The sequence below is a fragment of the Muntiacus reevesi genome, chromosome 5, assembly GCF_963930625.1.
Source record: "Muntiacus reevesi chromosome 5, mMunRee1.1, whole genome shotgun sequence".
Taxonomy (NCBI): domain Eukaryota; kingdom Metazoa; phylum Chordata; class Mammalia; order Artiodactyla; family Cervidae; genus Muntiacus; species Muntiacus reevesi.
The window spans coordinates 16,456,656-16,476,779 of NC_089253.1; positions in this window are offsets into that span (position 1 = coordinate 16,456,656).

Genomic DNA, 20,124 nt, shown 5'->3' on the forward strand with positions numbered 1-20,124 from the left:
GAGAGCTCACTGCTACGGAAGCATGAGCATCTCCAACCGTTGGGTGGATTAAATGAGATCTCATGGATCAGTGTTCTGCATCTCGCAGTGCTTAATAACGGTTAGTTTCCATGTTCACCCCCAATCTACATTGAAGCGCCGTTCTCTGCAGATGAGTAGAATTGTTTATCGTTTGCTAGAGCTGCTATAACAAAGCACCACAGACTGAGTCACTTAAACAGGAAAAATGTATTTTCCCTCAGTTCTGGAGGCTGGACGTCTAGATCAAGGTGTTGGCGGGGTGCATTTCTTCGGAGGCTTCTCCTTGGCTGCAGATGGCTATCTCCCCTCTATCCTCACGTGGTCTTTCTTCCGTGCGAGTCTGTGTCCCAGGCTCCTGTTCTCTCTGTTTTTTCTTTTGGCCATACCGTGCAGCATGTGGGACTTAGTTCACTGACCAAGGTTCGAACTCACATCCCCTGCAGTGGAAGCACAGAGTCTTAACCACTAGGCCACTGAGGAAGTCCCCCAATCTCTTCTTCTTAAAAGGACTCCTGCCATACTGAGTTAGGGCCCACTCATATGACCTCATTTTATCTCTTTAAAACCGTATCTCCAAATAACGTTGCAGTCTGAGATAATGGGGATTAGAATTTCAGTTTCACCTGAATTGGGGTTGTGTTTGTTTAATCGATAAGTCATGTCTGGACTCTTTGCGACCCCATGAACTGAAGCCCACCAGGCTCCTCTGTCCATGGGGTTTTCCAGGCAAGAGTACTGGTGCAGGTTGCCACTTCCTTCTCCAGAGGATCTGCCCGGCCCAGGGATAGAACCCTCATCTCCTGCATTGGCAGGTGGGTTATTTACCTCTGGGCAGGTGGGGGAGAGGGTACACCATTTGGCCCATAGCCAGCTAGGTGTAATCCCTCCTTTATGTGGTCTCACCAGAGTCCTGCTGAGGAGGCAGGCCCAGGGAGGGGAGGAGTGGCCAAAGGCGACCAACTGGAAACTCTTATACTTAGAACTGGTCTTGACAGAAGGTTATTCAGGAAGCACTTTCTGGCTGAGTAGGCCCAGGATTAATTATTAAGGACCCATCCACAGACCTGGCAGCAGCCATGGCTACCACGGAAGCAAGGAGCAGGCTCACATGGCCGCCCGGTCTTCCTGACAGATGGGAACAGGCTGTGTTTTATTTATATATGCAGCTATTCTTGGTCTTGCACTTCCCTTTATCCCCAGTGGAAAGAATTATTGCAACTGCTCTATCTTGAACCCCTCTCATGGTCAAATTAATAGATGGGGTTCAGGTCATTGCCCTGGAGTTCAAGAGCCTGGGTGTATTAACTCAAATGCATTAGCGAATCATTAGAGCTGTGTGTGTAAAAGTTTAACATCCAGAACAGGAAAGGGAGGGGAGGGTGGGAAGGGGCAGGGGCACTGGAGCTAAAAAACATATTTAAAGATTTCGTATGAATACGCCCCTCTCTTGTGAGAGCATGGTTAACAAAATCCTTCCTGTAACATCACCTGCCATGTAACTATATGATCTGAAGAGAATTTTTTGCCAAAGCCAATAGCTGGAGAATCAGACTCCATGGGGCTGTTTCAGATGCAATGAATTAGACCTACGTGCTTAATAATATACATTGGATGCGGGTGAAGCAATAATCTTGCTGCATTCAAGTATAGATTCAAAGTCATTTATTCCAGGAATCATAACCCGTGCTGTGTATTTGCATAGTTCTATGACCTTAGGTGATTTCCTTTGAAAATTTGAGATGATAAGGGTCTCTCTCCTCTCATTGTCCCACCCATGGTCCAGTGTTTAGTTTTCCCAGATTGCCTTCCTCATGGATAGTAAACTAATCGATAACCTCACTACCCTCTGCTTTTCTCTGTTGTGCAGACTGGCCCTAGATTCCTGCCATGAGGCATTACAATGTGAAGGGCAAGGTTCACCCCGACTATCTGTTTTGCTTTGACATGTCGTTTACTTTTCCCAGCGTCACCCGTGAAATGAAGATAAGATTCCTGCTTATGGAATTGCTACAAGGATTAGAGAGAGAGCATGTGAAGCCTCTTCTGTAGTGCATGGTGTACCAGTTGCTTGACAAATAAATGCAATTATTCTTGCAAGGCTCTGTAGATGGTGTAGAGGGGTGGAAGGGGCACTCAGGGCAAGCGGTACCCCAGAGTCCTATGTCCTCTCTGTTGCCCAGAGCCCCTCCACTCTGAGCTACAACTGCCAGCCTAGAAACTGACACTGTTATTAACTTAGCCAACTACAAGAATGAAGCTTGGCAACATGGCAGTAATGAACTCATCCAAGACATGAGAGCATTGTTAACTCTGTGATATAGAAGAAAGAATATGGTTTTGCTGTTAGGAAGATTTGGGATCAGATCCTAGCTTTTGCCACCTTCTCTTGGACACCTCATTTCCATGCGGCTTGACTTCCTCATCTTTAAAAGGTAGATAGATACTGTTTGCTGGGAAAGACGGTTGGGACAATTAAATCTTCTACACATGTCAAGTATGCCCTTTAGTTTCTGGCACAGAAAAGACACTCAGACCTGGTGACTGCATTGTTATCATCATCCTCATTGTTCTGAATATCACCTCATTGGCAGTTGTTTCTAGAGATTTTGTGAAATCACATTAGGAATAATTTTGAAAGAAGATAAGAGGAAGGACTCTCTGCTGCCTTGTTGCTGTTTTCTAAGCCAAAGCACTTTTTCTGAGGATTGCTAAGATTTGCAAGTCCATCGGAATTAAAACTTTGGCAATGAGCATGGCTAGTTGTGCCCCACACCTTGGTTAATTAATTAGTCATTTTTCACATGGTCCAAACATAGGAAAATTAAGTGGTGTAGGCAGTACTCAAGGTGAATAGGCTTTCTGTGGAAAATCCAACATTGATTGGCTCCTTCTGGCACCAGGAGTCAAAATGGTACCAAGCCAGCTTTTCCTGATGCAGTATGGAAACTGGTCCATTTAACTGGACCAGTCAACCTATTAGGACTTCACTGTAGCTCAAGTGGTAAATAATCTGCCTGCGATGCAGGAGACCAGAGTTCAATCCCTGGGTTGGGAAGATCCTCTGGAAAAGGGAATAGCAATCCACGCCAGTGTTCTTGCCTGGAGAATTCCATGGACAGAGATGCCTGGCAGGCTATAGTTCATGGGGTCACAAACAGTCAGATATGACTGAGTGACTAACACACACACACGGTCAACCTATTAGCCACTGCCACAGATATGAGGCCATAATCTTCTGTTTTGTAACTTTTCGAGTCAGGGGCAAAGAGGTAAAGAACTCTTTGATTTTATTCATATATGTTTAAAGTTGTTTTTTTTTTTTTTTTCATTTCAAAGAAATATATAGATTGGTTTGGCTAGGATATAAGACATAAGCATTCATTTATACCTTAGAATGAGATATTGAGTCTCATTTATTTTTTAAAAAGTTTAAATGGTGGTAAAACATACCTAAGATAAATTTCATCATTTTAATCATTTTTAAGTGCTCAGCTCTGTGATTTTAAGTACATTCACATTGTTGTGCAGCCATCAATCACTCATGTTTAGAACTCTTTTCACCTACCAAATGGAAACTGTACATCCGCTAAACAATTAATCCCCCTTCTACTCTTTCTCCAACCCCCTGCAACCGCTGTTCTGCTATCTCTCACATGATGAGTCTGGTACTTCTGTAAGTGGAATCATATGTTATATGTTCTTTGGTGACTGACTTATACTGAAGCACAGTGAAGTCACCATGATGTTCTCAAGGTTCATCCACCTGGTATCATGTGTCAGAATTTTCCTCTTTTTTTAAGGCTGGATAATATTTTATTGTATGTTCATACTGAATATTATTTATCCAGTCATCTGTTGATGAACATTCAGTTTTATTTTCACCTTTTGGTTGTTGTGAATAACACAACTGTGAACATGGGTCTGCAGTTATCTGTTCAAGTCCCTGTTTTTGATTCTTTGGGTTATAAACACAGAAGTAGAATTGCCAGATCAGATGGTAATTCTATTTTTATGTTTTTGAGGAACTGCCATACCATTTTCCACAATGGCTATGCCACTTCATATTTGCACCAGCAATGTACAGAGGTTTCCAGTTTTTCTACACCCTTGCCAACATTTGGTATATTCTGGCTTTGGTAATAGCCACCCTAATGAGTATGGAGATTTATTTGTTTGTTCAATTTTTCCTTTTTTAAATTAATAAACTTCATTTTTTAGAGCACTTTTAGGTTCATAGCAAAATTGAGGAGAAAGTATAGAGTTCTCATGTACTCTATCCCCACCTCCTCTGCAAGTGCATGCCCTGCTTCACTATCAGCATCTTCCGCCAATGATACATTTGTTACCATAGATGACCCTACACTGACATCGTCGCCACCCAGTGTCCATAGTTGACATCAGGGTCCACTCATGGCGTTGTACATTCTGTGGGTTTTGACAGACGTGTAATGACATCTTTCCACTATTATAATATCAAACAGAATAAATTCACTGTCCTATAAATTCTTCATGCCTTACCTATTCATCCCTCTTTCACCCAACGCCTAGAAACTACTAATCTTCTTATTCCTCTCTCCTCAGTTTTTTGCTTTTTCCAGAATGTCATGTGGTAAGAATCTTACAGTATTTAGCTTTCCCAAATTGGATTCTTTCACTTAGTAATAAGCATTAAGCATAGAAGGAAATAATAAGCATAGAAGGAAATGGCGACCCACTCCAGTATTCTTGCCTGGAGAATCCCATGGACAGAGGGGTCTGGCAGGCCACAGTCCATGGGAGTCACAAAGAGTCAGACATGGCTGAGTGACTTAACACTTTCACTTTCTCTCCATTTCTTTTCATAGCTTGATAGCTCATTTCATTGTAGCACTGAATAACAATCCATTGTCTGCATGAATCAATTTATTTAACCATTCACCTACTGAAGGATATCTTGATTGCTTCCAAATTTTGGCAACCACAAATAAGGCTGCTATAAACCTCCCTGTGCAGGTTTTTCTGTGGGCATACATTTTAATTCATTTGAGTAAATAGCGGAGAACACAACTGCTGAGTTGTATGATAAGAATATACATAGTTTGGTAAGAAGCCTCCAAACTGTCCTCCAGAATGACTGTGCTCTTTCGTGTTCCCATCAGCAATGAATGAGAGTTCCTGCTGCTCCTCACTAGCATTTGATGTTATCACTGTTCTGAATATTGGCCATGGTAATAAATGTGTGGTAGTATCTTGCAACTTATTTACAGTTCTCTAATGACATATGGTGTTGCACACCTTTTCATATGTTAACTTCTCATCTGTATATTTTCTTTTTGAGATGTCTGTCCAAGTCTTTGGCCAATTTTTTAATTGGATTGTTTATTTTCCTATTGTTGACTTGTTAGAACTCTTTGTTTTGGATAACAGTCCTTGATCAGATATCTTTTGCAATTATTTTCTCCCAGTTTGTATCTTGTCTTTCTCCTTGATTGACATTGTATTTCACAAAACAGTAGTGTTTCATTTAAATGAAGTCCACCTTATCAATTTTTCCTTTCACAGATTGTGTGCTTGTAGTTGTATCTAAAGAGTCATCATCATCCCCAAGTTCACCTAGACTTTCTCCTATTATCATCTAGGAGTTTTGTGGTTTTGCATTTTACATGTAGGTCTGTATCCATGTTAAGCTAGCTTTTGTGAAGGTAGCTTTTTGTGAAGCATTTTTTCCATGTGTATGTCCAGTTGTTCCAGCACCATTTGAGAAGGGACTATCTTTGCTCCACTGTATTCCTTTTCTCTTTTGTCAAAGATCAGTGTTTATGTAGGCCTATTTCTCAGCTCTCTATTCTGTTCTGTTGGTCTGTTTGTCTCTTTTATAGCAATGCCACACTGTCTCAATTACTGTGACTTTAAGGTAAGTCGTGTAGTCAGGTCGTGTCCGTCCTCCAACTTTGTTTCTCTACTTTGGTATCTAGTAGGCTATCCTGGGACTTTTGCCTCTCCACTTTAGAATCAGTTTACCCATATCTGCAAAATAACTTGCTGGTATTTTGTTTGGGATTGTGTTGAATCTATATATCAGGTTGGCAAGAACTGGCATCTTGACCATATTGCGTCTTCCAGTCCATGAATATAGAATAGCTCTCCACTTATTTAGTTCTTCTTTAATATTTTTCATCAGAGTTTTGTAGTTTTCCTCATAAAGACTTTTTTTAAAAAGATTATTTTCTGGCTGTGCTGGGTTTTCACTGCTGTGCAGGCTTTCTCTACTTGTGGAGAGCGGGCGCCACTCTTTGCTGTGACGGGCTTCTCATTGCAGTGGCTTCTCTTACCGTGGAGCTTGGGATCTAGACTGTGGGCGCAGTAGTTATGGCACATGGACTTAGTTGCCCTGTGGCATGTGGAATCTTCCCATACCAGGGATTGAACTGGTGTCCCTTGCATTGACCACCAGGGAAGCCCCCTCATATAGATCTTGTACATATTTTGTTAGATTTATACCTATGTATTTCATTTTTCAGATGTGTGGATGTAAATAGCAATGTGTTTTTAATTTCAAATTTAACTTGTTCATTCATTCAGTATATAGGAAAATGATTGACTTTTGTATATTAACCTTGTATTTTGAAACCTTGATATAATTGATTATTAGTTTCAGGAGTTTCCATTTTAATATTTGCTTATTGTTTTTGGCCACACTGGGTTTTTGTTGCTGTATGCAGGCTTTCTATAGGTGCAGTGAGCAGGGGTTATTCTCCAGTCACGGTGCACGGGCTTCTTATTGCAGTAGCTTCTATTGTTGCAGAGCACAGGCTCTAGGGCACACAGGCTTCACTAATTGCACACGGTCTTAGTTGCCCCATAGATTGTGGAATCTTCCTGAACCAGGGATCGAACCCACGTGCCCTGCGTTGACAGGTGGATTCTTAACCACTGGACCACCAGGGAAGTCATTCAGAAGCTTTTTGGTGTGAATTCTTTTGGATTTTCTACATAGACAACTGTGTCATCTGCAAACAAAGACAGTTTCATTTCTTTATTCCCAATCTATATACTTTTTATTTCCTTTTATTATTAACATTATTGCATTCACTAAAACTTCTGATACAATGAGAGAGGATATCCTCATCTTGTTCCGGATCTTAACAGAAAAGTGTCAAGTTTCTCATCATTAAGTGTGATATTAGTTGTAGAGTTTTTGTAGGTGTTCTTTATCAAGTTAAGAAAGTTCCCCTCTATTTCTAGTTTGCTGAGAAATTTTTATCCTGAATTGCTATTGGATTTTGTCAGATTTTTTTGCATGTATTGATACTATCATGTGACTTCTTCTTCAGCTTATTGATGTGATTACATCTATCTGTTGATTTTTGAATGTTTGATCAACCTGGCATACCTTGGACAAATTCCATTTAGTTGTGCTGTATAATTCTTTTTTATACATTACTAGATTCAATTTACTAATATTCTGGTGGGTATTTTTACATCTATGCTCATGAAAGATATTGAACTGTAGTTCTCTTGTAATGTCTTTGTAGAGTTTTGCCATTAGGGTAGTTCTGACCTCATAGAATGAATTAGAAAGTATTCCTTCTGCTTCTGTCTTCTGGAAAAGATTGTAGAGAACTGGTATAATTTCTTCCTTAAATGTTTGGTAGAATTTAGCAGTGACCCCATCTGGGTCTGGAGCTTTCTGTTTTAGAAAGTTGTTAAGTGTTAATTCAGTTTCTTTAATAGATATAAGCATATTCAGATTTTCTATTAGTCCTATTTATTTTTAACTGCATCGTTACAAAAATATTAGGACAATACAAATTACTGGGAACAAAAACAAAGCATAGCCATGACTAACCACCATGACTACCATTTACTAAGTGCTCCTATAGGCCTTCAAACTGGTGTAGCATGCATTATTTTTCTCAGTTAGCAAGCAAGAAACCTGATGCTTAGAGATTAAAGGAACTAACCAAAGCAACACTGCTGGTTCATATCAAGCAAAATCTAGTTCTGCCTGATGATTTCACTAGTGTTCTAGACACTGCACCATGGTGCTTCTTCAGTCTTTAGGATAAACAGTTTTTATGTACTGTGAGGCCCCTGTGAGAAGACCCATGTCTGGTTTCAGGCTCTGATTACCTCCTCTATGGCCACATTCCAATTATGGTAGCTCCACACTTAGGTATGTTTAAGTATAGGATACAGTCAAGAATACAGGGAAGTTCTGGTAATCCAAGCCCACTTCTCTTTTATTGACCAAAAATGCATTTTTAGAACCATGGTGATGAAGCTTGAAAAGCGAAATCACTGTTTTCCCTTTGCATGTTCCCTTGGTTAATGACCAGTCTGTACACAGTCTGTGTATATTTACACAAGAAGGCGCCACTGAATTTGCATGGCAATCCACAAGCTCAGACCTTAGCCTTTGGTGTCAGAGATCCTGATTCAACTCCCAAAGCTAGTGTTTTCTCACTGTTTGTCCATGGGGGAGACCCTTAATCTCTCTAAGCCTCGTTTCTTTATCTGTAAAATGGGACAGTGTTATAATACTGAACTCATCAGAAGGCTGTGTGAGTTAAGTGAGATAATGCAGATGAAGCCCTTAGCACTGCGCTTGAAACAGCTTGAAACATCTAGAGATGTAGTGAATGTTAACTCCAAAGCATTTTGAGTGCTTGTGTGTGTGTGTTAGTTGTTCAGTTGTGTCCGACTCTTTGTGACCCCATGGACTGTAGCCCGTCAGGCTGCTCTATCCATGGAATTCTCCAGGCAAGAATACTGGAGTGGGTTGCCATTCCCTTCTCCAGGGTATCTTCCCTACCCAGGGTTCAAACCCAGGTCTCCTGCATTACAGGCAGATTCTTTACTATCTGAGCCACCAGGGAAGACCCTTTGAGTGCTTACTATATGCCAAGCCCTCTGCTAATATGTTTATCATCTGTCCCTAATAGCAATTGGCTTTTGACTGTATATTCTCAGCATTTTCATCTTTATTTGTAGATTATATCCATGATTTTCTCTCAACCCATGTACTAAACATTAAGAAACTTTAGTGCTTTTTTTTGTAAAATTGAAAAGAGAAAGAGAGATGTTCAGATATTTTCTTCCCAAATCCCAATGGGATGGGTGGTCTTGAGCAGCCTGTTTTGGGAATCTCTGGTTTAGCTTGTTTAAGACAGAGTTTGGCCAACTTTTTCCGTAAAGGGCTAGATAGTAAAGATTTTCATCTTTGCACATTCTCTGATGCAGCTACTCATCTCTGCTGTGTAGCCCAAAAACAGACAATATTGCTAATACATGGGCATGGCTGCATTCTAATAAAACTTTATTTACAAAAACAGGTGTTGGCCATAGTCTGCAGGCCTCTATCTAAGACAACTTGTCCTGGCTGGTTAAATACAATGTTTCCTTAAAGGACTACCCAGGCCAGAAGCACTTGCAAATGTTGTGAGATAATTGATAAAGAGGAAAATTTTAGGTGATGCGTATGATACCTCCTTCTAAAATGTACAAAATCTCTTTTATTCTAATCATCATCATTGTTACTATTAAATTTAAACATTTTCTCAGACATAAATGAGCAAAGGTACTGACTTCCTTTTACTGACCTAATTATGTAGGCATGATATGGAGTCTTTGGTAAACAAGAGCACCCCTAGCTGAGCCTTTGCAAAGGAGAGAGGTTTTTCTGTTTGATTTTCTTTCTCTACTACTTCTAACCCCTTCCCCTGGTCCAGATACACACACATATGAAAGGACAAGGTCTTTTCTGTGAAAATTAAGGGTCATGAACAGGGACGTACAAAAGATTGGTGACTTCATGAAGGAAGTGTCTTGTCCATCACTAGATCCTGTTGCCCACTGTGTGCCAGGCACTGTGCTGAGTGGGAGATGGGCGCGGGGGAGACAGAAATGACTGAGAGGCGGTACTCGCCCTTGAGGAATCCACGCAGGAGTTTCTCCCCTCCTCCCATCCAGCGTCACCCCTGTCAGGGTCCCCAGGGATCTCCATGTCGCTAAAACCAGTGGTCGTTGCAGGTCCTCACATGACTTGACCATTTTACTCAGATGATGACCCTCCTTCTTGAGCCTTTCCTCCAGGTGTGCTCAGGAGCTCCGGGAGCTCCTGGTCTGTCTCACCTCACCACCTACTGCTGCTCCTGCCGCTTTTATTCCTTCCACTGAATCTCAAACCTCTAAATGCTGGGAGGCCTCAGGGCCCACACCAGGGACCTTTTCTCATTCTACTCTCTGCTTCCTTGGAGATCTCATCCAGTCTTAATGAAGAAGGAATTCAAGGGGCCTGGACTCCATCTGAGGCCTGTCCATTCTGATCATGCTCTGCCACCTCTCCGATGGACTCTGAACTCTGTGTGAGTGCCTATGGAAATGACAACAGAAGGATAAGACCCCCTCCGGACAGGGGAACCTTGAAGATCGTACCCAGGTTACTCATCGCCTGACAGAACACATACACTAATCACCCCTTCCTCCAGATGGGCCATAAATTTTTCCGTACCTGTCAGAGTGTAGCCTCAGGCTTATTGATTATTGGCTAATTGTTTAACTGTCTGAGCACATGGCACATGAGTGATGGGGTTATTGGGATTGTATTTACCCTTCCTTTGTTTATGTAAGTCTCAAGGAATATGGGGTGGTGGGTTTGGACACAAACACATGGAGTATAAAAGATTTTCACAAATACTGGTCGGGGTCCTTGGCTAAGAGGAGACTGCCTTGTGCCCACCGGTGTAATAAACTGCACTCCACTATCTGCATTGTCCTTCTGAGTGAGTTTGTTTCCCAGAACACATGGCTACAAGATTAGGGTTTAAAGGAATTTAAATGTAGATGGCTCCCAAATTTTTATCTGCAGCTTGGAGCTCTGTCCTGAACTCCTAATGCACAGATCCACCCAAATGGGTAACAGTGCTTTTCAAACCCAACACGCCCAAGCCCAATCCCAGGTTTTCTGCCTCCCCATTCCCAGCCTGTCCTTCCCTTGGCAGCTCAGTTCCCTTCCTTGCTTTGCTCAGGCTAATTTCCTGGGAGATTTATTGTCTCTTCTTTTCCTTTCATGTGCCACATCCCACGTCCAACCCATCAGCAAGTGCTGTCAGCTTCACCTTTAAGAGCAAATAAAGGGTCGGGCCACTTCCCATCACCCTCACACCCTCACCTGGTCATTTCTCACCTGGATTCTCTCAGTAGCATCCTACATGGACTTCCTGCTTTCTCTTTGCTCCCCTCCCATCTGTTCTCATCACTCTTTTGCTCAAAGTCCCCATCTCAGATGAAAAGTCAGAGTCTAACAGTGTCCCACAGGGCTCTACAGTCTGGTCACAGCAGCATCCCACCCTGATGCCCTGACCTCATCTCACTCACTCCCTGACTCCTCCCAGTCCAACCATGCCAGTCTCCTTGCTGCCCTGCTAACATGCCAGACACTCTTCAGTAACAGCCCTTGCTGGACATGTAATGCCCCCAGCTACTGCAGAGCTTGCTGCCTCGCTTCCCGCAGGTGTCTGTTCAATGTCATCTATTCATGGAGGCCTTCCCTGACCTCATTGGATGAAGCAGACCACTGCTACCAGTCTCTCTCCCTCTTATTCCCCTCTTATTTCTCTTCATAACATTTACCATCACGTAATATGTCATATATTTGTTGTCTGACTTCCACATTATATTCCAACACATTGAAACTTTGTTCATTCAATGCTCTAAACCTGAAACAATACCAATAACTGCTCACTGAAGCTTCACAAAGGGATTGAGGAGGGGAAAAAAAAAAAAAAACGAAAAGAAAAACTGTCTAATATCCACTAGAGCTTAGCACTAAGGCAATTATGTGTCCGACAGTGGATGCGGTAGATCTGAAAACCATGGAAGCCCGAGGGGGCTGCAACCCCTCACTCTTATTTTAATTAGAGCAATTCTTCTTGTATCTGTCTGTATACTGAGCGCCAATATAAATTCCATTTTAGGGGGAAAATTCCTACTGCTAAAAAAAAGTATTTAAGCAATTAATTAAAAGCAACCATTCTAGGCTGTGGATGGCCATCTGAGGGCATGGAGGTGGCATGATTATGTCTGCTTATCATGAAGATGAGCCTGGCATGGGCGTGGGGGTTTGCAGAATATGGCTGAGAACCAGAGCAGAGAGTTCAGTAGCAGGGTCAAGGTGGAAGATAATGACACTGTGAACTTCTCAAGCAAGGAACCAGCAAACTCCCATGTATTTTTCTAATCTGGTAGAAGGATGCTAGCAGCTTCCTTCAGCCCATGCCTTCCCTTCTTGGATGAATAAAATGGATGTGATTGTATTTCATGTTACTAATACTATACTATTACTACTAAATATGTACTATATACTCGATGTTGTTGTTGTTTAGTCGCTAAGTCACATCCGACTCTTTCGTGACCCCAAGGACTGTAGCTTGCCAGGCTTCTCTGCCCATGAAATTTTCCAAGCAAGAATGCTGGAGTACAGGTTGCCATTTCCTCCTCCAGGGGATCTTCTTGACCCAGGGATCGAATCCATGTCTCCTGCATTGCAGGCGGATTCTTTACCGCTGAGCTACCAGGGAAGCCCCTTCCACTATTTATTACTATATACTAAACCCTACATCTACATGCATGTATAGAAATATGTCTGCACATATACGTGAATATGCATGCAGCTTCATCTTGACTAATTAGCTTCCTTGAGCCTTGGAGAAGGAGGCAGAGTAAAAATGAAGGAGTAAATAATTAGGTGTCAAATAATTAAAAGTACTGTTGAGAAAGAATGTCTTTTAAATCGTTTTTTTAAATTGGGTTTTTAACATGACTGACTTGGAAACTTTCTCTCAGAAGATGTGTTGATTGACAGCCTATATAGTTATTAATAACATGCAGTCAATCTGCTAGGAATATATTAACTGTTCGGGAGAGAGAATGTTGGAGAATGGCTGCCAAGAATTCAGGCAACAGTCTCAGCTTGGGGCTTGTCGTTCTCTTGGCAGAGAGTCAGTGGCCGTTGTGCAGAGCTGGAGGTGGTGGTGTGTAAGACTGCCTAGGAGTCTGCATCTTGCTGTTCTGAAATGTTGAGCACTTCTAGGGAGACCAGAAGCCATCAGTTAAATGATTGGTCCTATGGGCAGTGCATTCAGCAAACAGTTTAGAAACAGAGACTCCTAACCAGTATTTTAGGCTCATCTATAAAACTGGGTGGATGAATTTAAAAAAATTTAGTGTCATATTTTCTTATTTAAAAATTATCTATTCTTGAAAATTTAGAAACTACAGATGAGCAAATGAAAGAGAAGAAAAAATTAGATTATCCTACCACATCAGAATAAAGACTGTTGCTCTTTCTGCTGTGTAAACACACACAAAGAGACACACATCACCTTTTTTGAATTTCTAAAAATAGAACCACACTCTATTTTTTTTCCATTTATTTTTAATAGTTAGAAGCTAATTACTTTACAGTATTGTAGTGGTTTTTGCCATACATTGGCATGAATCAGCCATGGATTTATATGTATTCCCCATCCCGATCCCCCCTCCCACCTCCCTCCCCACCCCATCCCTCTGGGTCTTCCCAGTGCACCAACCCTGAGCACTTGTCTCATGCATCCAACCTGGGCTGGTGATCTGTTTCACACTTGATAATATATACTTGTTTCAATGCTATTCTGTTCTCCTCTAGGAGTTTTATAGTTTCTGGTCTTACATTTCTATCTTTAATCCATTTTGAGTTTATTTTTGTGTATGGTGTTAGAAAGTGTTCTAGTTTCATTCTTTTACAAGTGATTGACCAGTTTTCCCAGCACCACTTGTTAAAGAGGTTGTCTTTTTTCCAGTTGTATATTCTTGTTTCCTTTGTCAAAGATAAGGTGTCCGTAGGTACGTGGATTTATCTCTGGGCTTTCTGTTTTGTTCCATTGATCTATATTTCTGTCTTTGTGCCAGTACCATACTGTCTTGATGACTGTGGCTTTGTAGTAGAGCCTGAAGTCAGGCAGGTTGATTCCTCCAGTTCCATTCTTCTTCCTCAAGATGGCTTTGGCTATTCGAGGTTTTTTGTATTTCCATACAAATTGTGAAATTATTTGTTCTAGTTCTGTGAAAAATACTGTTGGTAGCTCTTTAGGGATTGCATTGAATCTATAGATTGCTTTGGGTAGTATAGTCATTTTCATAATATTGATTCTTCCAATCCATGAACACGGTATATTTCTCCATCTATTTGTGTCCTCTTTGATAACTGTAATCATAAACCTTCCAGCAAACAAAAGCCCAGGACCAGATGGCTTCACAGCTGAATTCCACCAAGAATATAGAGAAGAGCTAACACCTATCTTACACAAACTCTTCCAGAAAATTGCAGAAGAAGGTAAACTTCCAAACTCATTTTATGAGGCCAACATCACCCTAATACCAAAACCAGACAAAGATGTCACAAAAAAAGAAAACTACAGGCCAATATCATTGATGAACATAGACACAAAAATCCTTAACAAAATCCTAGCACACAGAATCCAACAACATATTAAAAAGATCATACATCATGACCAAGTGGGGTTTATCCCAGGAATTCAAGGATTCTTTAATATCTGCAAATCAATCAATGCAATACACCACATTAACAAATTGAAAGATAAAAATCATATGATTATCTCAATAGATGCAGAAAAAGCCTTTGACAAAAGTCAACATCCGTTTATGATAAAAACTCTCCAGAAAACAGGAATAGAAGGAACATACCTCAACATAATAAAAGTTATATATGACAAACCCACAGCAAACATTATCCTCAATGGTGAAAAATTGAAAGCATTTCCCCTAAGGTCAGGAACAAGACAAGGGTGCCCACTCTCTCCACTACTCTTCAACATAGTTTTGGAAGTGTTGGCCACAGCAATCAGAGCAGAAAAAGAAATAAAAGGAATTCAGATAGGAAAAGAAGAACTAAAACTCTCACTGTTTGCAGACGACATGATCCTCACATAGAAAACTCTAAAGACTCTACCAGAAAGAATCTACCAGATTACTAGAGCTAATCAATGAATATAGTAAAGTTGCAGGATATAAAATTAAGACACAGAAATTCCTTGCATTCCTATACACTAACAATGAGAAAACAGAAAGAGAAACTAAGGAAACAATACCATTCACCATTGCAACAAAAAGAATAAAATACTTAGGAGTATATATATCTAAAGAAACAAAAGACCTGTATACAGAAAACTATAAAACACTGATGAAAGAAATCAAAGAGGACACACTCTATATTAAATTTTGTCATCTGCTTTTTTCATTTAACGATGTGTATAATATATGGGCTTCCCGGGTAGCTCAGCTGGTAAAGAATCTGCTTACAATGCAGGAGACACCAGTTCTATTCCTGGATTGGGAAGATCCCATGGCAGAGGGATAGGCTACCCACTCCAGTATTCTTGGGCTTCCCTGGTGACTCAGATGGTCAAGAATTCACCATGTGGGAGACCTGGGTTCGATCCTTGGGTTGGGAAGATCCCCTGGAGGAGGGCATGGCAATCCACTCTGGTATTCTTGTCTGGAGAATCCCCATGGACAGAGGACCCACAGTCCATGGGGTCTCAAAGTCAGACAGAACCGAGTGACTAAGCCCAGCACAGCACACGCATCATTAAATATTCATCTTCAGAATTGTTTTGAAGGGCTGAGTAGTACTTTATCCTGCAGAATCCCAGAGTGTGTTTACATTTCTCCTGCTGTTAGACATTCAGGTTGTTTTCTACTTTTCTTCAGTCCTGTGTTCACTATTGCAGTGAGTGCCCGGTGCCAATATTCAGCCAGTTGGCACTGATACAGTAATCCAGTCTGCTCTATTTCCATTAAGGGATGCTCATATCATTATGTACTTTTAATACCACTCTTGGAAACATCTTTATATAAATCCAGGGATTCCTTGGGGTAGTTTTTAGAACTGTTAGAATTTCTGGGTTATTGGAATTCAACATGTTCACAGATTTTTACTGTATTTTGAGAAACTGACCTCTAAAAACCAAGTCATAGGTAACAGCAGGTTGGACAGTCTAGGAAGCCCTTCTGAGCCCAAACCTTCTGGGGCATTTCTTCAAGCAGTTTGATGAGGAAGGGAAGCAAGAAATGGAAGTTTTGCCTTGCAGTCAAAGAGAACATAGACGTAGTGTCAGTTGGGGTCCTGGCAAGAAACAATGGCATTTGTTTTAAGGGATAATTAAGGGAGGGGTGTGAGGAAGGGGGCTATTCTTAAATGTGGCAAGATTGGGGGCAACCACAATGGGTGGCGAAGCCCCCTGGGGCTAGCAACAGCTGGGAGCTGTGACCTGCCTTAGCCTGATGGGTGGAGGGAGAGAGCCGGCCCTGGGACCTGGAGACAGCTGTAGCTGGGCTGCAGCTCTAGCAAAGGGCTAACCCCAAAATTTGTGTCCTCCCCAACAGGAACACAGCCACTGCCAACCCACAGCCCTGCAGCCAGCTTGCCAGGAGAATAAATACCCCAACCTCACTCTCTTCCCAACCTCAGCCTCCTGCCAGGGCTCCCATTGGTTGAACCAAGCTGGTAGCCACTGATGCAGGGAAAAGAGCGGCCTCCCAGGGCATCACAGGCTAGAAAAGGGCAGGAAGGCTCTGGACAGGCACATTGAAACATCTGACTGGTAGAGCCGTGTACAGGAGCAGGGACATCAAGATTTTATTTCAAATCAGGCTCTGAAGACTGAAGGAAAGCTTGATTGAGGAAAAAGAAATTAAAGATAGTGAGGAAATGAGGAACTTCCCTGGCAGTCCAATGGTTAAGACTCCACACTTCCACTGCAAGGGGGCATGAGTTCCATCTCTAGTTGGGGAGGTTCGCATGCCAGATTGTGCCGCAGAAAAATGGGGGTGGGGGGGAAGCTGGTAAGGAAATGAAATCAAAATTCTAACCCTGTCTTTTGCCTGCTCTGGAAGTATCTGAGACATAAGAATGTATGAGTCAGTAAGTCCCTCCCCTGGGAGCATCGTGAACTGGGTTTCACATTTGCCACCTCTGTAAGCCTCTCCCAGTGCAGTTTTTGAAGGTTTTCAGTAGCATCTGGGCAAAGAACAGACACAGGGAGGATGAAGTGGGAGCGGGGGAGGAAGCAAGATAATCTTATGTAACTTTACATCCTTATGAAAACTGTTTTGCTTTTATTTTAAGAAGTGCTATTTATGAATCCTCCAGGGGGTTAAAAAGCCTAAAAGATGGGTTTTTGATGAGATGTCAATAGAAAAATCTCTTGACTCCTGGAATTAAATGATGCTTTTGTTTGGGCTTTCTGTATTTCATAAAGGCCATCTGTTTTCGTAAACACAAACTAGAATCTCTAGCCACCTTTTCCCATATAACCGTCTGTCTCATTGCACAGATGACGATAGTCCCTTCATGATTCATTCCTGAAGATGTTCTTCTGGGCTAAATGCTGGTACTAAATTTGTACTTCAGCTTTCACCATGAGCCCCGCATGATCCTTGCTCAGCCAGCAACTGCACTATGACAGTTTTTATTTCTCCAGTCCCAGATTGTTACGCCCTTGGGTTGCCAAGGGCTCAGTACCAGGCTTTATGCAGTCGGTTTCTCCGATTTCTCACGAGATATTCAAGGTCTTTGGGGGGGAGCCAGTAAATAGCACCCCTCTTTCCATCTGAGCTCTGAACAAATTGAGAAATAAACAGAGGGTGGCAGATGGAAGCCAAAATATCATGTTCATTACTGATAATGAATAACTTGGCTTGGTATGAGAGCCAAATTGACTTGATAATTGGATCCAGGATTAGGCAGACTGACCCACCTGGTCACGGGCAGCGCTGGGTGGGGGCAGAGGAAGAGCCGGCCCCTGGAGGGTTCGCCAAGAGCGTTACAAGCTGCCAAGAAGAGGAAGCGTGGCACTCAACTGAGCTTGCCCGGTTCCTTCTGCCTCAGTTTTTACCACCAGTGTAACTCACTCCACTCCCCGTGAGTAGAGGGGCAGAGAGGGGCCCAGAGGCACCTTTGTGGAGACAGAAATATCCAGAATTAGAGTGATGTTTTCTTCCCAACAGTGACGTGGGTCACACAGAAACTCTAAGATGTGCCTTGCATGAGTCTAGTGCAGCTATCCCTCAATATCTGGGTGGGGGGGTCAGTTCCAAGACCACCTCCCCATTGTGGATTCCAGAATTTCAGGATACACAAGTCCCATATCTAAAATGGTGTAGTCTTTGCAGCATAACCTACCACATCCTCCTCTGCTTTTTAAATCATCTCCAGGACTTGTAATACCTAATGCAATGTAAATGTTATGCTGTTGTTTAGTTGCTAAGTCATGTCCTACTCTTTTGGGACCCTACAGACTGTAACCCACCAGGCTCCTTTGTCCATGGGATTTCCCAAGCAAGAACACTGGAGTGGGTTGCCATTTCCTCCTCCAGGGGATCTTCCCCATACAGGGCTTGAATCTCTGTCTCCTGCATTGGCAGGTGGATTGTTTACCACTGAGCAAATGGTAAACAATACTCCCTAGTGGCTCAGTCAGTAAAGAATCAGCCTGCAGTGTGGTAGACCTGGGTTCAGCCCCTGGGTCAGGGACTTATTGAACATGACACAGAGCCAAGATAAGGAGTCTAGTTTTTTTTATTCTAAAATAGCTCAGTTGGTAAAGAATCTGCCTGCAATGCAGGAGACCCCAGTTCGATTTCTGGGTCGGGAAGATCCCCTGGAGAAGGGATAGGCTACCCACTCCAGTATTCTTGGGCTTCCCTGGTGGTTCAGCTGGTAAAGAATCTGCCTGCAACACGGGAGACCTGGGTTCGATCCCTGGGTTGGGAAGATCCCCTGGAGTAGGGAAAGACAACCCACTCCAGTATTCTGGCCTGGAGAATTCCATGGACTGTATAGTCCATGGGGTCACAAAGAGTCAGACACAACTGAGCACCTTTCACTTTGTTTTTTCTTTTTTTAATTTTTTTTATTAGTTGGAGGCTAATTACTTCACAACATTTCAGTGGGTTTTGTCATACATTGACATGAATCAGCCGTAGAGTTTTCACATTAGAGAGCCGCTAGAAGATCCTGAGAAAGGGAGAAACATATCAGATTTACATTTTTTAAAAATTGCTCTTGTTGCCTTTTGGATAATGGATTGTGAAAAGAACATGTGTGGAAGTAGGGAGATAGATTAGAAAGCTTTTGTTGCTGTCCACGTGAGAAATGATGATGCTAGGACAAGGGTGAAGTCAGAGGAGAAAGACACAGGTGAACAAGTGGGGGATAACTTGTAGTTGGAGTTATCAGGATTTGCTGATGGATTAGAGTTGGGGCAGGGGGTGGGGTGGAGAGGGTAGACAAGGGATGAAGGGAGAAGAATTGCGGGGGACCTGGGTTTTTATTTGAGCCACTGAACAGACGGAGGTAAAGTAGACAGAGATGGGCAGGTTTGGCGTAAATGAAAGAATGATGATGTCCCAGTGTTACTCGGTCTCTTTTGGAGGCTCGTCATGGACTGACCATACATCCCCGTTTGCCTGAAACAGTCCTGGTTTATACCTGCTGACCCAGCATAACTGTTCCGAATGCTTCCTTTCAACCTCAAAGGTGACCTGCTTTGGATGATAAAGTACCTGGTCACCTAAACTTAGAATTTTTGAGCTTGTTGAGAATTGTTGGAAAAGTGCTTTGCAATGTGTAAAATAATACATAAATGTAAAGCATCAATCAACATTAGCTATGTTAATGAAGATTTGTCCCAAACCTGAATCTTCTTTGCTCATTAACTTGCATAATTATTTTAGATTATATTCCTGTGCTGTCTGATTCACCTTCTGTGCTTTGAGGCTCCAGAATGGGACTCTCTTCCCATAATATCCTCCCCCCATTCCCATCCTCCACCACTATTCCCCCCCACTCCTCTCCCCTCCTCCTCTCTCCTCCTCTTTCTCCTCACTCCAAACCTCCCCCAGTCTTCAGTGATTCTAAATCACCAGACTTCATGGCCCTATGGGGATTCTCCATTTAGGGAAACCCGTGGTTAATGTTTTCATAGATCAGAACTTTGTGAGGTATTAAACAGTGGCTGCCTGCTCTATAGTGTTTCCTTGGCTAGGTTCACCTCAAGGGCG